This window comes from Bufo gargarizans, chromosome 4, assembly GCF_014858855.1.
Source record: "Bufo gargarizans isolate SCDJY-AF-19 chromosome 4, ASM1485885v1, whole genome shotgun sequence".
In the NCBI taxonomy this organism is placed as follows: Eukaryota; Metazoa; Chordata; class Amphibia; order Anura; family Bufonidae; genus Bufo; species Bufo gargarizans.
In genome coordinates, this window is record NC_058083.1 from 445356024 (window position 1) to 445375605 (window position 19582).

Sequence of the window (19582 nt, forward strand, 5' to 3'; positions counted from 1 at the left end):
CGAACCTGAGCCCCATTGAAGTCAATGGGGACCCAAACTTTTGAGCACTAAAATGGCTGTAAAAATGTCATGGAAAGGGCGAGAGGGCTGCAAATGGCATAAAAATGTGGTTAAGAGAATGGCAAGTGCTCTTCAAACAAATGTGGATAGGGAAATGACTTTAAATAACATAAAATACATACAAATAAAAAATAATCATCTTGATCTAGGTGGACGAGGTCGATATAAAGTAGGAGGTTGATGGGGCGGTGGATGTGGCGGTGGATGTGGAAGCGGAGGTGAAGTAGGAGGAGGTAGCCTACACTGCTTTTTGGTTTTAATTTTTATTTTATTTTTTTAATTAGGGTACACCCCAAAAATTGGGAAATATAACCTGTGATAACCCCCTCAAGGGCAAGCTTAGGCCATGTGCCCAATTTGAAGACCCAGATGTTGCAGGGGCTGACCCTTGTCAGTCAGTTTGTGTAGGCATGTGCACATTTACTGCCCCACCATGTTGCACGTCCCCGTGATGTTCACAATCCAATTTGATATCTGCTCTATCAACTTTCAATGTTCTTTTATGAGCCTACCATGGTGATCACGGGTAGCGGGGAATCAGGACTCCAGGCCAGAGAGGAAGCCTGAGAAAAGGATACCACATGCAAGGGAGGTCAATGGATGAAATTAAATGTAATCGAGCGGAAATGTGGGACAAAGTATTGAAGCATAAGCTTCCAAGTTAAGGAGGGGGAGCGTGGCAATTACCCACTCCCGACTCGGGCAGGTAGTGACGATAAATAACAATACAGGACTCTTAAGATCCCTTGTTATTGGAATGATTAATAAAAAATTATAGGGAATGTCACTGTGGTATTTTCGATTTGTAAACGTTAGCCAGGAGAGGCCCTGCTGCCGCTTTGTTGACTCTAGCTAACTTCTGCCTGATCGCAAGTCCCTGTGATGTCCACCATCCATTTGGATATATTCTCTATCAACTTTCGATGTTCTTTTCAGGGTTCAACGCTGGAGAGGGAGCGAGAGAAAGAGAGACCACATCCAAGGGAGATAAATGGATTACATTTTTTATTGGATCGAAAATGTGGGAAAACCTGTTAAAGCGCAAATGTTGAACAAATTATTTAAGCGCAAATGTGGGACAAATTATTAAAGCGCAAATGTGGTAAAAATTATTGGAGCGCAAATGTGGGAAAAATTAGTAAAGCGCAAATGTGGGACAAATTATTGAAGTGCAAATGTGGGACAAATTATTGAAGCGCAAATGTGGGACAAATTTGTAAAGCGCAAATGTGGGACAAATTATTGAAGTGCAAATGTAAGACAAATTAGTAAAGCGCAAATGTGGGACAAATTATTGAAGCACAAATGTGGGACAACTTGTTAAATTTTAAGCATTGAATGAAAGGAGGTAGCACGCATCAATTAAAGAAGAATTTCTGAAATTTTATTCCCTGTCACTTATGCAGAGCAGGGGTTTATTCACGTCGAAAAAATTGTAAAATGTAAACCCAAGTATGTAACAGAAAAATTACAGAAATGTATTAACCTGTCTACTTGGTAGAGCAGGGGTCTATGACAGAAAAAAATTGTGAATTTAAACTGAAAATGTAACAGACAAATTCGTTTTTTTTTCACCTGTCTACTAGGTATAGCAGTGGTACATCTCACCCGAAAATGTAACAGACAATTTAATTTTATTTTTTAAACCTGTCTACTAGGTATAGCAGTGGTACATCACACCCAAAAATTGGTGAATATCACCCGAAAATGTACCAAAGTTGTGAAATGACATAAAATAAAATACGTACAAAAATAAATAAATTGATTTATGAGGTGGAGGTCCACATGGAGTAGGAGTTTGAGAAGGTGGTGGACGTAGCGGTGTAGGTGGAAGCAGCGGTGGAGGAGGACGAGGTAACCAACACTGTTTTTTGGTTTTTATTATTAATATTTTTTTATTAGGGTACACTCCAAAAGAGTGTCAAATATCCAAAATACAAGAATGAGCAATTGCGCTGCAGTATAACAATGGCTGGTTAAGGCCAGTATACATGTCTATTCTGCACAATTTTGTACTTTATTTGGTTTGCAGTGAGCTGTTGCATTGTACTTTTTGTCTAACCGTCTTGTTCTCAGCCATAGCAACGTGCCCCTGCGCTTTGGGATGTGCTGACTGACCCCCTTTTTCTTTGCAGTTTGTGCTGGAGGTGTGGCTGCCTCCTCAGTCGTGCACTCCTGACCAGCTCGTCTGCCCCATAGGCAGATTTTAATTAGTGTTAGTATATAGCTTGGCCTGCTCCCCCTCACTCACTGAAGCCATCTGGCACCAGGAGAGAGATAGTGTGTGGACTCTCATTGTAGTCCTTGGTGACCCTTTGGCGCCAGGGGTGGTGTGGAGTGGGTCTGGCATGCATGCTGGTAACTGCTTTTCGTGGATATAATGGAGGCCATTTTGGCACCAAAAATGACAGGAATTCAGGCGGATCCAGCATGCATGCGGAACCTGCACTTTCTGAATTATATGATAGCCGTCATGGCACATAACAGGTAACATTTAGTGTTAGGAACCCGTCTAACTAGAGATCACCTTGACGTGTGGCAGACGGGCTCAAATAATTTTGTACAAAATGATTTGCCAAGCATCTCTAACTTATAAGTATAGCATTTGCAATTATGATGCAATTTTGTACTTTATTTGGTTTGCAGTAAGCTGTTGCATTGTACTTTTTGTCTATTCTGCACAAGGTACCGACAAGTCCTGTGGGATCCATGCCTGGTATATTTTAATGATTATTATAAATTTGAAAGGCACTCCGTCGAAAAAGGGATTACCGATCCCAAAAAGAGGTGCTCTGTGAAGGGGCTGTTAAGCCACTAAACAACACTATATATATCCACGGCACACTCATATATTGCATTTGGTTCAATGTAATTTATTTGTTTTAACAACACCAACTTTGTATTTCGTGTCATAAAGGCCGCGCCAACGTGTCGGTCCACTCAGGACCTTGATCACGGCCTATAAACAGTACAAAGAATATATATAGCGTCAGTGGGATGTTGAATAACAATTTTTTTACAAAAAATAGAAAAACAAGAAGAAAAACAAGAAAAACAAGTCTATATTGTCATAGAAATAGTACCAATTGATATTAAGTAACCAGGGGACCAACGTTCTATCAAATAACAAAATAAAGCAAAGTTGGAGTCTGATCAAGCCTATGTCATCTATCCTGAAAGTTTAGCAATCACATAAAAGACTATATAAAGATTTATGAATAAAGTGACATCTCTGCTTCAGATATGACAACTAGGCGATCAGAATCAAGGAATATAATGTAGCAGACCCCATATTTCACATATAAGCGACCCCCATTATATATAAATAAATAGCGCACATACACAGAGATATATGACATAAAGCAAAGTACATACAGACAAGGACTGCTACTCAAATATAAATTAGGTTTAGTAAGCGACAAAGATAACATATATATATATACCTATTGAGGCAGAGACGATGCGTGCTCGTTGGTGGTATAGGGGAGACTGGCCGCAGAGCACCAGTTATAGAGAGTCTACCACGTGTTTGTCGGCGTCTGACGTCATAGCTGCGCGTCTGGTTAGAGTTGGAACGCAAGCCGTCCCTGCGCCACACTGTGCATGCGTGAGCGCTGGAGCTCACGTCTATTGCGATCGCTCCCCTATACGCCAATTCTGAGCAGGTCGATGCCGCATAAAGGCTAAATTATTGTAGTACAGAAGGTAAACATAGACATATTCAGCACATAGGTTATATATAAACGAATTGGGCACGAATTTGCAACATGAATACAGTGGACAAAAATCAATCACAAGATGGACACAAGTTTACAACATGAACACAGTGTTTAATACAAACATTACATATTAGTCACCCCTAGTTAATATGGAAAACATATAGAAGACAATTCCATAGGTGCCAAATATGCACATTTCATAGTATTGATCATCGTGTATTGGGGGCGCTTTTGAAGTAGAATCATTGTATATCATGTACATCCATTTTCCCAAAACGAATCCTTTCATGCCGTCTATATATATTTCATGATGTTGGTCATCACTTATCAGGTTAAATACCATGATTAGTCACAAGATTAAATAAAACCAAAGTTAGTATATGTTAGAATACAGAAAAAAGACAACAGAAACTAAGGCATACCTAGACCTATGTGTCAGCGCGTCTAGATAAAAGAGAAATGGAAAAAATCATTAGATATACAAAAATGATCTAAATTTAACAAGAAATATCAAAAGAGAAGAAGAAACTATTTTTATAGACAGACATCCATATATCCTAGTCATAATAATATTAGTAAATCAAATTCCCAATTAAGTCCATATGGTGATACCGTTTTGAGCTCATAGATCCAGAAGGACTCTTGTTTTGCAATAAAAGTTTACGATTGCCCCCCCCCCCCGTCTCGGCATAGGGACATGATCTATAACTTGGAACTGCAACTGACTAACCGTGTGTTGCATCTGTAAAAAGTGATGAGGAATTGGAAGTGGATTGTGGATGCCCTCGTTCAAGGAACCTTTGAAGATTCGTCTACAGGAAATGTTCCTTGAACGAGGGTATCCACAATCACTCCTAGACACCGAGCTTAATAAAATTGTTGAGAGTACTGACGTATTGACTAAGCCTGCCTCTCCCCCACGCATACCATTTATTACCACTTATCATTCGTTTGTACCCAAGATACATCAAATTATTCGTAAACACTGGCCTCTTTTAAATAAATTTCATCCTGAGATTCCGGAATTCTCACATCCCATGAGAATGTGCTATAAGCGACCACGCAATCTGAGGGATTCCCTGGTGCATGCCGATATAGGCCCGTATAAACCTGGATTCTTTCAGCCCACATTGGCTCTTTCTAAAAATGGCACGTTCCCCTGTTTAAATTGTGCCCAATGTACTCATGTCAAAAAAGGTAATACCTTTTCACATCCTCATTCTGGGAAAATTTATAATATCAAAGGTTACTATACCTGTGCATCATCTTACGTAGTTTATATGATCAAATGCCCTTGTGGCCAGGCCTACATCGGGGAAACCTCTTAATGCATTCGTGATAGGATTAGTAAACACAAATCTGATATTAGATGTAAAAAAGCAGAACTTCCAATTCCTCATCACTTTTTACAGATGCAACACACGGTTAGTCAGTTGCAGTTCCAAGTTATAGATCATGTCCCTATGCCGAGACGGGGGGGGGGGGGGCAATCGTAAACTTTTATTGCAAAACAAGAGTCCTTCTGGATCTATGAGCTCAAAACGGTATCACCATATGGACTTAATCGGGAATTTGATTTACTAATATGATTATGACTAGGATATATGGATGTCTGTCTATAAAAATAGTTTCTTCTTCTCTTTTGATATTTCTTGTTAAATTTAGATCATTTTTGTATATCTATGATTTTTTCCATTTCTCTTTTATCTAGACACGCTGACACATAGGTCTAGGTATGCCTTAGTTTCTGTTGTCTTTTTTCTGTATTCTAATATATACTAACTTTGGTTTTATTTAATCTTGTGACTAATCATGGTATTTAACCTGATAAGTGATGACCAACATCATGAAATGTATATAGACGGCATGAAAGGATTCGTTTTGGGAAAATGGATGTACATGATATACAATGATTCTACTTCAAAAGCGCCCCCAATACACGATGATCAATACTATGAAATGTGCATATTTGGCAACAATGGAATTGTCTTCTATATGTTTTCCATATTAACTAGGGGTGACTAATATGTGATGTTTGTATTAAACACTGTGTTCATGTTGTAAACTTGTGTCCATCTTGTGATTGATTTTTGTCCACTGTATTCATGTTGCAAATTCGTGCCCAATTCGTTTATATATAACCTATGTGCTGAATATGTCTATGTTTACCTTCTGTACTACAATAATTTAGCCTTTATGCGGCATCGACCTGCTCAGAATTGGCGTATAGGGGAGCGATCGCAATAGACGTGAGCTCCAGCGCTCACGCATGCGCAGTTTGGCGCAGGGACGGCTTGCGTTCAAACTCTAACCAGACGCGCAGCTATGACGTCAGACGCCGACAAACACGTGGTAGACTTGCTATAACTGGCGCTCTGCGGCCAGTCTCCCCTATACCACCAACGAGCAAGCATCGTCTCTGCCTCAATAGGTATATATATGTTATCTTTGTCGCTTACTAAACCTAATTTATATTTGAGTAGCAGTCCTTGTCTGTATGTACCTTGTTTTATGTCATATATCTCTATGTATGTGCGCTATTTATTTATATATAATGGGGGTCGCTTATATGTGAAATATGGGGTCTGCTACATCATATTCATTGATTCTGATCGCCTAGTTGTCATATCTGAAGCAGAGATGTCACTTTATTTATAAATCTTTATATAGTCTTTTATGTGATTGCTAAACTTTCAGGATAGATGACATAGGCTTGATCAGACTCCAACTTTGCTTTATTTTGTTATTTAATAGAACGTTGGTCCCCTGGTGACTTAATATCAATTGGTACTATTTCTATGACAATATAGACTTGTTTTTCTTGTTTTTCTTCTTGTTTTTCTATTTTTTGTAAAAAAATTGTTATTCAACATCCCACTGACGCTATATATATTCTTTGTACTGTTTATAGGCCGTGATCAAGGTCCTGAGTGGACCGAAACGTTGGCCCTGCCTTTATGACACGAAATACAAAGTTGGTGTTGTTAAAACAAATAAATTACATTGAACCAAATGCAATATATGAGTGTGCCGTGGATATATATAGTGTGGTTCATTTTAATTAACGTGAGCTTGTCAAAATTGGCTGTGGACAGGCGGCGGAGCTTGTCTGTGATGACACCCCCTGCGGTGCTAAACACACATTCAGATAATACACTAGCTGCAGGGCAGGCCAGCACCTCCAAGTCGAAAAAGGACAAGCTCAGGCCATGTGCCCAATTTGGAGACCCAGAAGTTTAAGGGGGCAGACCCATCTTTCAGTACATGAAGGCGTGTGCACATATACTGCTCCACCATGTTGGTGAAATGCTGCCTCCTGCTAAGACGTTCCATATCAGCTGGTGGTGCTGGTTGTTGTGGCGTGCTGACAAAGCTTTTCCACATTTCGGCCATGCTAACCCTGCCTTCTGTGGTGCTGACTGTGCCCCATCTGCGTTGGCGACCTCTTCTTCTTCCTTTTGTTTCGCCTTGTGCTTCCATTGTGCCCCCGCTGTCAGGCAGGTGGGAATGCCCCAAGCAGCGTGTCTACCAGCGTGCGCTTGTACTCGTGCATCTTACAATCACGCTCCAGTAACGGTACGTTGTCCTTGTAATGGGAATCCAGCAGATTGTGGGCAACTCTGCGGTCGATGCGGAGACACTGCAGCATGTAATCGCTCATGTGTGCCAGGCAGCCCAGAGGCAACGAAAAGCTGTCCTCTGTGGGAGGTGTATCGTATGTGTCCTCTGTATCCCCCCAGCCACACACCAGTGATGGCCATGAGCTGGTCTGGGTGCCACCCTGCTGTGTACATGGTTCCTCCTCCTCCATCTCCTCCTCCTCATCCTCCACCTCGTCATCCTCCAGAACTGTGCCTGGCTGGACAATAGTGTACCTGGCATTTGTGGGTGCAGGAACACACCCTCAGAGCCACTTGTGAATGACAAGAAACCCTACGAAATTATCCCTCTTCCTCCTCCTCTTCCTCCTGTGCCACATCCTCTTCCATCATGGCCAGGAGCGTTTTTTCTAGGAGGCATAGAAGTAGGATAGTTATGCTGAGAACGGCGTTATCGGCACTGGCCATGTTGGTGGAGTACTCTAAACAGCGCAACATGGAACACAGGTCTTGCATGGAGGCCCAGTCATTGGTGGTGAAGTGGTGCTGTTCCGCAGAGCGACTCACCCGTGCGTGCTGCAGCTGAAACTCCACTATCGCCTGCTGCTGCTCGCACAGTCTTGCCAGCATGTGCAAGATGGAGTTCCATCTTGTGGGCACGTCGCATATGAGGCGGTGAGCGGGAAGGCTGAAGTTACGCTGTAGAGCAGACAGCCGAGCGGTGGCAGGATGAGAACGCCGGAAGCGTGCACAGACGGCCCGCACCTTATGCAGCAGCTCTGACATGTCGGGGTAGTTGTGAATGAATTTCTGCACCACTAAATTCAGCACATGTGCCAGGCAAGGGATCTGCGTCAAATCGGCTAGTCCCAGAGCTGGAACGAGATTTCGCCCATTATCGCACACCACCAGGCCGGGCTTGAGGCTCACTGGCAGCAACCACTTGTCGGTCTGTTGTTCTATACCCCACCACAACTCCTGCGCGGTGTAGGGCCTGTCCCCCAAACACATCAGTTTCAGAACGGCCTGCTGACGTTTACCCCTGGCTGTGCTGAAGTTGGTGGTGAAGGTCTGTCGCTGCGAGCAGCAGCGGGTGAGAACGCCGAAAGTGCGCACAGACGGCCCGCAATTTATGCAGCAGCTCTGACATATCGGAGTAATTTTTAAGGAATCTCTGCATCACCAAATTCAGCACATGCGCCAGGCAAGGGATGTGCGTCAAACCGGCTAGTCCCAGAGCTTCTACAAGATTTCACCCATTATCGCACACCACCAGGCTGGGCATGAGGCTCAATGGCACCAACCACTCATCGGTCTGTTGTTCAAGGCCCATCCACAGCTCCTGTGCGGTGTGGGGTTTGTCCCCCAAACAGATACGTTTTAAAACTGCCTGCTGTCGTTTACCCCTGGCTGTGCTGAAGTTGGTGGTGAAGGTGTTACGCTGACCGGATGAGGAAACGGAGTAGGAGGAGGAAGCAACAAGAGGCAAACTGAAGCACCCTGCAATCCTCCGTGGTGGAAGGACATGCGCCAAACTGCTATCCGCCTCAGGCTCAGCCGTCACTGCATTTCCCCAGTGTGCTGTTATGAAGATATAACCTCCCTGACCGTGCTTACTGATCCACGTATCCGTAGTGAGGTGCACCTTGCCACAGATGACGTTGCGCAGTGCACACCTGATTTTGTCCCCTACTTGGTTGTGCAGGGAAGGGTTGGCTTGCCTGGAAAAGTAGTGGCAGCTAGGCACAACATACTGTGGGACAGCCACCGCCATAAGGCCTTTAAAACTATCCGTCTCCACCAGACGGAATGACAGCATTTCAAAGGCCAGTAATTTAGAAATGCTGGCATTCAGGGCTAGGGATTGCGGGTGTGTAGGGGGGTACTTCCTCTTCCGCTCCAGTGTTTGGGAGATGGAGAGCTGAATGCTTCCGTGGGACATTGTGGAGATGCTTCGTGACTCAGGTGGTGGTGTTGCTGGAAGATCCTCTGTTTGCGGGGTGGCAGGTGGCACTGTCACTCCAGAGGTGGATGAAGAGGCCGAGACTGCAGCAGAAGAGGAAGCAGGAGGAACCAGAGACCTTTCTTGGTTTTTGAGGTGTCTACTCCACTGTAGCTTGTGCATAGCACTTAAATGCCCGGTCATGCAGGTTGTGCTCAGTTGAGAACGTTTATGCCTCGCTTCAGGCTCTGATTGCACAGCGTGCAAACCACTTGTGTCTTGTCGTCAGCAGATTGTCTGAAGAACTGCCACGCCAGGGAACTCCTTGGAGCTCGCTTTGGTGTGCTCGGTCCCTTGTTGTCATGCCCTGCTCGGACTACGTGCGGAGGAACTGACTCCGCGGCAGTGATTTCACCATGTACCGCTGGTGGCAACTTTCAAATTTCAATAATTTGTTACAGTCCGTCGGTTTACTCTCATGCACTCCACCGAGCAGATTCAATTTTTGGACGCTATGGTTAATAATCAAGGGACCGGATTGGTGACCGATCTGTTCACCAAACCGACGGACTGTAACAAATGATTGAAACTTGAAAGTTGCCACCCGCGGTCCATGGTGAAATCACTGCCGAGGAGTCAGTTCCTCCGTGTTCAGCGGATTATGAAGGATCCTCAACTATGCGAGAAGAGATTGTCAGAAATGGCTGACAAATTTACCAATAGAGGGTATCCCAAAAAATTGGTCCAGAGACATTTGGACAATTTGGTGGCCAAGGGCCCTAAGGCAACCAGTAAGCAGGTCACAAGCAGGGTGCCATTTATTTCTACATACACCGAGGGTAGCTACCAGATAGGAGGGGTTATTAAAAAACACTGGTCTATACTTAATAGCAACTTTGGTAGTGTTAAGGAATTTGCTGTGCCCCCCCTAATGTCATATAGGAGATCGAGCAGTCTACGTGACAAATTGGTTAGGGCAGAGGTAGCTGGAGATAGGACATCCATCCAAACGTATATAGGTCACAAGAAATATGGATGCAACCCGTGTCTTAGCTGCGTGAATTGCAGCTATATGCTGAAAGGGGAGAAATTCATGCAGCCGGTATTGAACACCCAGTTTGAAATACGACACTTTCTTACATGTAATAGTTCATTTGTCGTCTACCTTCTATCTTGCCCCTGCAACCTCCTCTATGTGGGGGAGACCATTTGTGATGTTAAGACGAGGATGAACTATCACAGGTACTCTATTCGTCAAAAATGGAGGGACCTCCCTGTGCCCAAGCACTTTGTAGAAGCTGGACACAAGGAGAGGGACCTGAAATTCAGGGTGATTGATTACATTCCTCCCCTTAAAAGGGGAGGTAATAGGGAGCCAATATTGAAGCAGCGTGAGATAATGTGGATTCATCGATTACATACACTGAAGCCTTAATGCAGAATGTAGATGGGATCTGTGTGGATAGGATGTGTGGGTGGCTCTTCTGAAATGGTGGATCTACTCTGTCTTGTCTGGTGTGGGGGATATACAATAGTGCTAGTTTTGATTCAACTGATGTGTATCTCCATTTTTCCATTTTTGATTTTTTCAGAGAATCTGGATAAGCTTAATGGTCCTTTGTCTACTTTAGTGAGCGATACCGCTAATGGATCCGTGGATACCGCGCGTGTGGCTGGGTTCACTATATAAAGATCAGGTGGACCCCGGTGGGTGACTCCATGGACATATCACATAGGGCAGGATACTAATTTGGGTGTAACTCACAAAATTAATTGTTTCTATGGTGGTGGTGGAATGCTGAGATACTGGTCATAAACCAATATTGCCAGTCAGCATGAATGGCATTCACCACGGTTTTGTGTATGCTGATGGGAAGGGTTTATTCCATTGGAGCAGCACTAGCGAGACCAGTGGGAGGGAGCTGGCCGAGGGTGGAGCTACAGGTCTTTGGGTTGACTTCTTTACGACCAGACGATCTGAGTTTGGCTATGATGCCATTGACAACGTAGTGCCATCCGTTTCTAGCCCTCGGCCCCCTCACCCACTGATGTACAGTTAATGAGTCACTTATGTGGAGAATATGCATGTATGTGACGGTCCTGTTGCCCCACTGGTGTCCTCACCAGGATGTATACATCCCAGGTTGCCATGGCCACTGGCACGCCCCCTCGACGCGGTGTGACTGGAGCCGTGTCACATGTCCTTGCTTTTCTCCCCTCGCTTCCGATGCACTCCACTGAATGACGCTGTGTTCCAGGGAGCTTGCGAGCGTGGGTGATTAGCAGGAGTTGGGAGTCGGGAGGAGGGGGAGGTATGTCTGGCCCGGCGCACGCGCATGGCGGAGATGGGGACGCCAGCACTCGCGGCCACGCTAGATCCATTGACAGTAGGCAACACTATTTTAAATGTCATAGGATACAGCTGTATACTTCTTAATAGGTTTTTAACCTCCAATACACTGAGCACTTTTATAATCCACATGAGATAAGACCCTTGGCCCCTTATTGTTTGATGTTAAGGGTTATAGCTATCTGTATAGGAAATACTACCTGTACTGTATAACACATTGTTTGTATAATCACTAGAAATATGGGTTTTATATTTGACATGTATAAAGATTTATCACTAGTATTTATTTGGCACTGAGTATCATGTGATGTTATTGCTGGAAATCATGTGACTTTATTGCTAACATGTGAGTTCACTAATTACACTGTGTTTGCACTGAGTTGTGGGTATATATACCCAGTATTTTGCTTTGTTGTGTAGCTTGACAAAGGCCTCATTGAGTAGGCCGAAACGTTGCTGGGAATAAAGTTTTGGGGTCTTCACCCTGCCACCGAAATCTGGAAGTGCTGCCTCGTTCTTTGGAAAGTATATATATATATATATATATATATATATATATATATACAAAAATGTGAGTGCGTAAAAAAACAAAACTTTTATTTCTGAATCCAGGGGAGGATTTCCCTTATCTACTATAAATTTCTGAGACTGAAAGTTAGCCCTATACAGTTGAATGGGGTTGTTTTGGCAGCTAACACATGGATTTAAGCTCCGTTCAGATTAATAGGACAGTGGCAGGAATTTCTGCAGCAAATCTGCCATGTGTAAATTCCCGATAATAATATTGAAAACATAATAACACAAAGTTTTAAATTAGGAAATAAGGATAGTTAATCTTTAACTAAAAAACCGAATGGTTAGTGGTATACATTTTTTATGCAATTTACTTATGAGTAAATCTGAGAAAATTTTATTTGCCAGGATTCTGAAGATGGGCAAATCTCTTATTACACTGCCATATTTCCTGAATAGAAGACAATGGAGGCATAAATACTTTAATACAGATCCCAATTTCAGACTCAATTGTCTTCTCAAGGGAAATAAAGCTCCATAAGAAGTAATTTTCCAGCTGGTAGAATACTGATGTCTACTCTGCTTCATCAAGATAGTTTCACGCTACTGGAATGTATAGGAATAGTAAAGATAAAAGTATTAATTATATACATTTCTAAAATACTATAAAACATAGCAGTTTGTTTCCATATTTTCAGATTCAGTCCTTGGAAAATCATGAAATCAGACTCTTGAAGCTATTTTTTTTTGTTCGTGTTTTGAACATTGCCAAAGGTGAAAACATGACAACTAGAATTAAAATCTACTACTAAGGATGTTCTTGCTTCATCATACCTTCTTCCCTCAATGAATTAGCTTTCATGCGTCTTCAAGACAGTGAGAATAGTTAAGGAACTTTCTAAGCTAGGTTTCCAAAGCAACTGTATGCATAATTGTTGCCTTAGAGACGGTATGCATACATGGTAAGTCATTCCTAAAGGTGAAAAAATATCTGGAAATGTATGAGTGAAGCTTTTTTGAAAACGTCTTAGGCTGGCAACACAATTTTTGTGCCACTTTGAGGTGCAGTTTTTGAACCAAAGCCAGAAGTATATTTAGGAGGGTAAGCAATATATAGGATTTCTACTTCTTGCTTCATCACACCTTCTTCCCTCCATGAATTAGTTGTGATGCTTAATCGAGACACTGAGAATAGTTAAGGAACTTTCTAAGCTAGGTTTCCAAAGCAACTGTATGCATAATTTTTGCCTTAGAGACAGTATGCATATACAGTATGGTAAGTCATTCCTAAAGATAAACATATATCTAGAAATGTCTGGTTGAAGCTTTTCAGAAAAAGTCTTTGGCTGGCAACACAATTTTTGTGCCACTTAGAGGTGCAGTTTTTGAGCTAAAGACAGAAGTGAATTCAGGAGGATTTGCAATATATGGGTCTTCTGCTTTTCATCTTCAGCATGTCTGAAGATGATGACGAAACACAGGTGTCTACTGCTGCGGCTTTCTGTAGTGTGCAGACCAGCAAGGAGGGCAGGGATGAGCAGTGGGTAGAAGATGATGATGTGGATGATGAGGCCCTAGATCCAACATGGAATCAAGGTCATCCGAGTGACGTGTGCAGTTTGTCCAACGCAGACAAGCTCGCACTCATAAACATTGACCAGGCATGGATTCTACAGGACAGAGTAGCGAAGTGCAGTTTGTGTGTTCTGTTTGCCATTACCCAATGTTTTGGGGCCTCCCCAAATAAAACAAACATACACAAAAATAGTGCTACCTACCTCCTCCGCCTCTTCCACCAACACCACCATGTCCTCCTCCTCCTCGAACCACCACCTCATGGGTCAAGATTATTATTTGTTATATTTACAGAGTAGAGAAGTATACCGGCATCACCCAGCCATTGTTATACTCCTGCGCAGTTTGTTCTGTGTGCCATTTCCCTATGTATACTCCTCTTCCATACTGGCTGCATCATATAAAATGGCTATAGGTCACAGACAGAATTAACAGACAAAAAAATTTAGAGACATTAAAGAAAAAAAGAACATAAACACAAAAACAGTGTTGGCTACCTCCTCCGCCTCTTCCACCTAGACCACCATGTCCACAGCCTCCTCAACTTCCTACTCCACTTGGACCTCCACCTCCTGGTTCAAGATATTTTTTTATTTTTATGTATTCTATGTTATTTTAAGTCATTTCCCTATCCACATTTGTTTGAAGTGCAATTGTCCAGCTCTTACCGCCATTTTGCTTTCTTTTTTAAGCCATCTAGCCCTTTCTATTTTACAGCTATTTTACAGCCCCAAAGTTCGGGTCCCCCTTGACTTCAATGAGATTCGGGGTCAAGTTTGAGTACCTGAACCAAACTTTAAGCCAAAGTTCAGATGAACCTGTCGAACCCGAACATCAACAGGTTTGCTAATCCCTAGCCAGGATCAAGGTCCAGGATGGACCAGAAACACAAAGTGTCGGACAAAAATGGTCATAATGGGAACGCTTTACATTATAACCTTCTGCTTGTCGTGGTTGAGTACAATTATTGTACAAGGATCTATTCAAACCACTAAGCACTGCACTTACCAGGGTGTTACTATATAACTGAAAAGTAGTCATTATTGCTCTTTGAACTACATTTATACCTTCAGTTTTGAATGGTAACTGCATTCAAGTCCACAAAATACCATAAGGTTTGACAGGAATGTATCAAGTGGGTGGGGCATGGGTGGGAGGGGGTGAGCCATGGATGGACCTCTGCATTACAACTATTTTAAAATCATGTGCACCCAAAAAACTTGATGTATTATTAGACCAGCTCAAAACCAGCTCTCCTGATGGTGTATATTTCTTTTTCTGGGACACAGAGCGACAGATAACGTGCCAGAATGATTAAATCTCAATGATTCTGGCACATTGTATACTAGCAGGGTTTGCTATTATTCCTGGTGTAAGAAATGCCAGCCTTCATACATTCCCTCTTGTTCCTAGAGTACTGAAAGCTATAGTAATAGTGTAATCTTGTGAAGCACAGTACCTCTGAAACATCCTTTTGCGTAATTATTAGTGTTCAGCAAAGTGAAGAATCCGTATTCGGTTGGAAGTTTATGAAAACTTTGATTCTAAACGAATCTGAATTTCTTTGCACTTCATGGTAATGAATCAGTCTTCCTAAAATGGCGGCTGCATGTGTTAGAAAGTGAAAGTAAGCGTAGAAGAGACAAGCCCGGGAACGCAAGATCACCCATAATGCTGTGCAGCCAGCCAATCTGCAGGTAGCCATCCCCCTATGATGTCACAGCTAGGCAGAGCCCTATGAAACCCTTATCCCATGTGGTCACGGCCATTTTCCTGTGAGCTAAGCATAGGAAGAGACGTGACAAGACACTCATGCACTAGGGACAGTGCTGCTACAAACTGTAAACAGAGAGTGTAGGACAGGGATAGTGTAGGAGACTGCTGAACTACAGACTCCATTCTGAAGAGTTACTGTGCATCAGTATTAAAGGTCACTGTTACTGGCAATTCTAATTTATCGCCGTGTACAAAAGTGCGCAGTGCACCAAGAGAAATTTGTCAAAGCAGCAGAATCAAATTTTTGAAAACGTCACTCATCTTTGCTGAAAAGATTTGGGTTCCTCTGCCATCTGAAAAAAGCAAAGTTCGGACTGAACCCGATTTGGTATGAACTGGTTCACTCATCCTTAATCTCTGCCTCGGAGTGTAGTGATCTGCCAGAGTGATAAACCACGGTCTGTCAGTTCAAGGATTCTATCTCTCTTAGTAGCGATAACTGATATGTTGACAAACAGGACTTGACTTGATCTTTGTGGTTTCATTTAGCTTAAAAACTTTACCCTTCCCACATGCCACAGATTGAAGCTAGCTGCTTGAAAATTTGTCGATCTGCTGATCTGCTGCTACTTTCTCGATTTGCATACCGTTAAGGCTTGTCCTTCTTTGTGTTACAATTGCACTGTTAAGGAGTGTATAAATGACAGTTGTCTGGAGAATTTCACCTGCTTAACCACCTCAGCCCACCTAGCTTAAACCCCCTTAATGACCAGACCACTTTTTACAATTCTGTACTACACTACTTTCACGGTTTATTGCTCGGTCATACAACTTACCACCCAAATGAATTTTACCTCCTTTTCTTCTCACTAATAGAGCTTTCATTTGGTGGAATTTCATTACTGCTGACATTTTAACTTTTTTTTATATTAATCCAAATTGACCGAAATTTTTGCAAAACAATGACATTTTTCACTTTCTGTTGTAAATTTTTGATATTTTTTTGTGTGGCAGTATATAAAATACCTCCTCTTAGTGCCCTCTGTAAAGCCAATGTCTCCATAGTACCCTCATAATGTGTGCCAATGCCTCCTACTGTGTGCCCCAAAAAATACTCTTAGTGCCCCCAGTTGAGACAAGGTCCCATAGTGCCCTATAATTTGCACCAGTATAAAATACTCCTATATCGTGCTCCCCCTTATCCCCATGGTGCCTGACAATGTGCCAGTATAAAATTCCCCCATAATGTGTGCCAGTATAATTCCCCTATATAATGACCCCAATAGTGCTCCTCTCCCCCTTCTCCATAGTGCCCCCCATGTGTGCCAGTATATAAGATAGGGTCCCCATAGTGCTCCTCCCTCTCCATAGTGCCCCCCATGTGTGCCAGTATACATGATAGGGCCCCCCATAGTGCTCCCTCCTCCACAGTGCCCCCATGTGTGCCAGTAGACAAGATAGGGCCCCCCCTTAGTGCTCCTCCTCCTCCATAGTGCCCCCCATGTCTGCCAGTATATAAAATAGGCAGGCCCCCTATATGTCAATTGCTCAGATAGGCCACCATATATGTTGTTCAGAGGACCCCCCTCGCATATCAGCTGCTTATTCAAGCCCCCATACATAAATTGCTCAGATTGGCCCCATATCTGTTGCTCAGGACTCCCACCCATATCAGTTGCTTATTTAGGCCCCCCATATGGCAATTGGCCAAGAGCCCCCCCCTCACATCAGTTGCTCAGGAGGACCCCCAATATCAGTTGTTTATTTATTGAGGCTCCCCTATATGTCAGTTGCTCAGCCCCCCCCATATGCTTATTCAGGCCCCCCAAATGATAAGCTGCTATATCTGTTGCTCAGGACCCCCCATATCAGATGCCTATACACGCTCCCATATCAGTTGCTCAGACCCCCCCATATCAGTTGCTCATTCAGGCCCCCCATTATGTCACTTGCTCAGATAGGCCCCCATATCTGCTCCTCAGGACCCCCACCCATATCAGTTGCTTATTTAGGCCCCCCATATGGCAATTAGCCAAGAGCCCCCCTCACATCAGTTGCTCAGGAGGACCCCCCCAATATCAGTTGTTTATTTATTCAGGCTTCCCCCATATGTCAGGCGGGAGGAGACCAGGGAGAAAGCGGAGTCGGAAGGGGAAGTCAGCGCCGATCTCTTGCATACTAGAGAGCGCTTCTAGATGTGCTAACTAGTATGATACTAATGAGCGCTTCCAGAAGCGCTCACTAGTACCACGCCGGGCCCCTGTGCAGCTGAAATGGCTGCATCGGCTTATGTCCGCCCCTGCATTACACCTCCTAGAGGCACTGCTCTCTCTCTGCAACTGCTGTGCCCTTTCCACTTCCATTGACAGGACCAGCTGTGATGATGTTGTTACTGCCTGGTCCTGTCAATGAACTGCAGATGGTGCAGCATTTGCAGAGAAATCAGAGCCTCTAGGTATAATGACAACGCCCCCATTTCTTCTAGAGGCTCATTTGCATATTATTAAAACACTATTACTCTCAGCAATGCAGGCACATATGATCATGAGACCAACACAGATGTATTCACTTGCCAAGTGCACATGCAAGAGGTCAGCCAGGTTCATAGGTAGAACTCTGCTAACAGGTGCCCTTTAAGGTTTAGCAGTATGTCTACTATTTCCCTGTACATTTTATCAAATTATTAAAGTATCAAAACAAGTTAAAGACAAGCAACTGTCAAAAATAGCAATGCGGGCATGGCCTGCAGCCGGATGGTGTAAACGTGATCCACCACTGCTCCTTCATCCACCGCGTTACCACTGCCACAGTGCCCCAGTTTCTACATCATTGTGCTCCACACACCACCCGACATTGTTTGAGCCAAGTGGGAAGCTTCCACGACCTGGGCGGCCTGAGATACATTTGCGGCCTAGCCGATCAGACGGATCCCCGGCCTTGATTTTCAGCTGCAGCGCGGCCAGAGCGCAGGCGCTCCGTCCCAGAGGCCCTCGGATCCATCCTCGGACCCCAGCGGAGCTCGGAGGGGATTGAGCGGAGACCAAGCTCCAACAGGTCAGCGCTCTCCCCCTGCCTCCCCTCACTCACCGGCTTAGAAGAGGAACATCGGCTCAGCAGGGGCGCCATCTTGGAGGCGGCGCTCTCCCTCTTAAGCATCCTCCTGTAGGAGAGCAGAAACTCTCTGTGCCTGATGTCCACTGGATCCATAGTCCCTTTCCTGGGAGGGAGAGGGCCACACAAGATCTCTGTTTATCTGATTGAAGGCGCAGCCTTGCTGGGGAGCGTGTCCGGTTGCCGACGGTGATGACTGCTTGAAGGAGCCGCTCTCGCTACACACCCTTTTGTGATCATATGGGGAAGAAAATGGCATCGAAAAAGACCCCTAATCCTCCCCGATCCCCCTCGCCTGCTAGGACCCTGGACCAGTGCTGGGATCGCACATCAAGTCCGGCGCTTCCACCTCGCAGCAACAAGGTGCAGAGGGCCGCCCGCCATTCCTCCCTCCCCCGCTGGATTCCCGCGCCTTGACCAGGGAGAAGGACTCAGTGCCACTCACCCCTGCTGGACCTCTTCCAGGATCCGGGCCGCTGTCCACAGTGTCTGCACGCGGTTCACCTGACCTGGGGCTTTCGCCATCCGCCCCGGACTTTCGGCCTGCCGCTGCTGGAAGAAGGGAATCCGCCATGATGGCTCCTGGATCCTTCCCCAAGGGGACGACTGCAATTAAACGTACTGTGACCACCAGGGGGCGGGATATTATCCCAGGGGACCCTACATCCAAACTCCCTGGGACCCCCCCACATGAGCCCCGGAAAAACGTGCAGTCCCCAGCCCCTCCATTGCTGGACCAGGGGGACAGCAGCTCTCCTCTCCCTTCTGACATCTGGGCCAGATCCCCAAGCCCTCCATCACTTGTTGTTGTGGACCCTCCGCCCCTGCCTGAACCTCCACAGCCCTGGGCAAACTATTTTAGTTGCCTACCTACAAAAGATGACTTTCGGGTTCTTATTTCTGAAGTTACGGAAGCCTGCAGAGCTGAAATTGCGGCAGTCCGCACCGATATTAAACATGTGGTGGACCTGGTTGACTCCCTAGAAAATGCCCATGA